This window comes from Passer montanus, unplaced genomic scaffold (genome assembly GCF_014805655.1).
Source record: "Passer montanus isolate IOZ18808 unplaced genomic scaffold, ASM1480565v1 scaffold1008, whole genome shotgun sequence".
NCBI classification, from domain to species: Eukaryota; Metazoa; Chordata; class Aves; order Passeriformes; family Passeridae; genus Passer; species Passer montanus.
Genome location: NW_024356594.1, coordinates 3596 through 7454, shown reverse-complemented (window position 1 = coordinate 7454; position 3859 = coordinate 3596). Strand labels below are relative to the sequence as shown.

Here is a 3859-nt window from a genome sequence, read left to right as displayed (position 1 = left end):
GTAAATGGTGACTCTGTTACAGCATTTTTCTTTATTTTAGGAAGTAAAGGCATATAGCAACAGTCAAGTTCAAGTGGGCAAGGTGAGCAGTGGGCAGAAGCAGTTGTTATTGCAGGGGTCTCAATTTCTGGTGCAACTCTAAGCCTCTGTTCTCATTTGTGTGCCTTAGGTAATCCACTCAAGTTATGTCAAGCCCCCGTCACCAACCAGCCGACGGACCAATTTTGCTGCTCTTTTGCGCCCTGTGGAGGTATTGCAGCACCCTGTGATGAAGCTTTGAAATTTTCTGCTTAAAGGTCCCTTCTGGATAACCCTCAGGAATGCTTGAGGAGTCACGGTGAGTCAGGGAGGTATTGAGGGGGAGGGAGGGTCCACTCAGTTCTCAGCAGTGCCACATCACCTCGTCTCCCCTTTACCCAGGTGTAGCCCGACACGGCCACGTCGGTCTCGGAGCACGGCCGAAGCGTGCGGGCCGAGGAGCCGGTCATCCTTAGGAGGCTGTGAGTAGCAGAATTTTTGGCTTTTGGTCGAAATGCTGCTAAGATGGTGCACTGATGTCTGGTTTCCTTTATCTTGACAGACTAGGAGGCAGCAGCCCAGTGACAGCAGGAACCTCCCAGACAGCCCGGTGGTCTTCCTTTGCACCCGCTGTGGATTCTCATTCCTGGACAGCCAAGAGATAAGTCGAGGGCTGTGACTTACAGAAGGGATGGAAGGGGGCTGCTGTGTCAGGACTCACCAGGTGGGATTTTTGAGTCAGCTTTGGAGCTGAGGATAGCCAGGAAATATTGTCTTGAGGCCACACAAAAGCCAAGTGTCATTTTTGATCCCGGCGCTGACGTGCGCAGGGCAGAGCAGTCCCGGTGTGTGTTGTGTCATGTGGCTATTGTGCATTATGTGTTGTTTAATGTCTTTTCCCTTAGCCCTTTGAGGGGCCTAACAGAAACCCTGGCATCATTCTTAGGATCTGTGATCTCTGCATTTCTTGGCCTGGCACCAATGCGAGAGGACTTTTGGCTTAGGAGCTGAGACAGGCATCAGAATTGCATTTCTCTTTAGGAGCATCTGGTGTGATGTCTTTGCAGGTCTTGTTCTGAGCCGTATGTACTGCTGTGCATCGCAAGGATCCATTATGGCAGATTAGGGCTTGTAAGAATGCAAAGATAGGTAGAGGATCTGACCCTAGGATTCTCAGACATCCATCTTTGTAGTTCTTGGAATAAACCATTGTCTTAGCAGGTTATTCCTCCAGGGTACTGTGAGCCTCATCAGCTCGCCATCAGTCTCACCTCGGTCATCTAATCTTGCGTTCTCTCAGTCCTTGCAGTCATTCCTCTTGCCATGAGATTTCTGTCCCTGTTGCGTCCCCATTGTTTGTCACGTCCTGTCCCGTGTCACAGGTGTCTGCACATATTTGTGCCGGAGCTGCTCTGCCCTGCTGCATAGCCTGGTGTAATAGGACAAATCCTGGGGGCTTGAAATTTGTAATGTGGGGTGTAGTTGGATTCTAGATGGGATTTGTAGATGGACACAAGGTGCCTGGAGCAGTGAAATTATCCTGCAGCCCTTTGACATTTGTCCTGACTTTCTTTCAGATGCAGGCGGATAAAATCTGTGGCAGAGCACCCCATCCCGGCTGAGGGGGTTCCTCTGAGCAGGTCAGTCACCATTTGTCTCTGCGGGGGAAGTGTAAATGGTGACTCTGTTACAGCACTGTTCTTTGGTTTTGTTTTTAGGAAGTAAAGCTGGATATCAGCAGTCAAGGTGAGCGGTGACCACTGTACAGAAGCAGTTGTTATTGCTGGGGTCTCAGTTTCTGGTGCAACTGTAAGCCTTCTTCTTGTTTGTGTGCTTTAGGCAATCCATTCGGAGTATGCCGAGCCCGCCCCCCAGCCGGCCGATGGATCAGGTTTGCCGCTGTTGTGAGCCCTGTGGAGGATCACAGGACTCTGCGATGAAGCCCTGAACCTTTCTGTTTCAAGGTGCCATCCGGCTGGCCTTTGTCAGCCGCTGAGGAGTTGCGGTGAGTCAGGGAATAGGGAGGAGGCGTGAGGGTCCGCTCATGTTTCAGCAATGCCACATCTCCCTGTCTCCCCTTAAACCAGGCACACCCTGCCACGATGGCATCGGCCTCCAAGCATTGCTGAAGCTAATGGCATTAGGAGATGGTGAGTAGCGGAAGAGTTGGGTTTTGGGCAATATGCTGGTAAGACCATACACTGATGTTTTCATTTCTTTAATGTAGCTATGAGGCAGCAGCCCAGTGACAGCGGGAATTTCCCAGATGGCGAGGTGGCCTTCTTTTCCACCTGATGCAGATTGGCATCCCCAGATGTCTGAGAGATAAGTCGAGGGCTACGACTTGCCGAGGGGGTGAATGCGGGGTGCTGGGTTGGGACTCGCCGGGAGGGGTTTTTGAGTCAGCTTTGGGGCTGAGGCTATCCAAGAAGTGTCCCCTTAGGCCACATAAAGGGAAAGTGTCACTTTTGATCCCAGCGCTGAGGTGCGCAGGGTAGAGCAGTCCCGGTGTGTGTCTTTCGTGCGTTCTGTGTTTGGCTTTCTCAGGTCTTTTACCTTAACCCTTTGAGGGGCCTATCAGAAACCCTGGCATCATTCTTAGCATCTGCGATCTCTGCATTTCTTGGTCTGGCACCAATGCTGTAGGACTTTTGACTCAGGAGCTCAGACAGGCATCAGAGTTGCATTTCTCTTTAGGAGCATCCAGTCAGATGTCTTTGCAGGTCTCGTTCCGAGCTGTACGTACTGCTGTGCATCGCAAGAATCCATTATGGCAGATTAGAACTCGTAAGAACGTGAGGATAGGTAGGGGATTCTGACCATAGGATTCTCAGACATCCATCTTTGCAGTTCTTTGACAAAATCATTCTCTTAGGAGATGCTTCCTCTGTGGTTGTCTGAGCCTCATCAGCTCACTGTCAATCTCACCTCAGTCATTTCATTTTCCATTATCTCAGTCCTTGCAGTCATTCTTCTTGTCGAGAGATACTAGTCCCTGTTGTGTCCTCATTGTTTGTCCTGTCACGGGTGTCTGCACACGTTTGTGCCGGAGCTGCTCTGCCCTGCTGCGTAGCCTGGTGTAATAGGACACATCCTGGGGGCTTGAAATTTGTAATGTGGGGTGTAGTTGGATTGTAGATGGTATTCCTAGGTTGACCCTGGGAAGTTGTCTGGAGCTGTGAAGTTATCCTGCTGCCCTTTGAACTTTCTCCTGACTCTGTTTCAGATCCAGACGGATAAAATTTGAGGTGAGCTGGGGCAGTGGTGTGGAGGAGTCCTGGGGATTACTGTTTTTGAGGGTAATAGTCACATTTTCTGTGTTGTCTTAGGTACTGCAAGGAGCTTCGTAGGCCAAGTTTGGAGAGAGCGCCACCGAAGCACACGGGACCGTCTCAATGTCCACGTCCCACCGGGGATGGATTTTGTCAGCTCGTCTTCCAAAAGCTAAGTGTTGGGGTCCATAGCTGGGAGAAGGGAAAACACCTTTACTATCACAGGAGGCCATGTGATGTTAGCTTAGCAGAGCAATCTGTAGCGGAACAGGTCCCTTGGATGTAAAGGGAGAGGGTTTCTCCTTGGCCTCACCAGAGCCTTTGCCGGGCAGGGCAGTTCCGACCCGTCTCCGCGTTCTCGCGAACTTTGCGTCGTCAGCCTCCTTCGACCCTCGACATCGTCGTGGATCTTTCTCCCGAGGAGCTCGCCTTCAGGTCCGGAGCTATAGCCACCATCACCCGGCAGTCTTTGCTTCCTTATCTAGGCCCACCGAGCCTCTCAAGCATCCTCTTAACTGCTTTGGCACTAACTTCTTTTAAGGAGTTGCATTTCATCGTCACACGCTATT

The 3859-nt window shown here is 51.0% G+C and overlaps 1 long non-coding RNA gene across 1 annotated transcript; it reads left to right on the top strand.

Moving 5' to 3' along the window:
- Window positions 1-308: 308 nt before the first annotated feature.
- LOC120504828 lies at window positions 309-2529 on the top strand. The gene is made up of 4 exons (XR_005628126.1): window positions 309-500; window positions 581-1658; window positions 1737-1764; window positions 1858-2529. It is a non-coding gene; the product is annotated as an uncharacterized LOC120504828 (long non-coding RNA).
- The last annotated feature ends 1330 nt before the right edge of the window (window positions 2530-3859 follow it).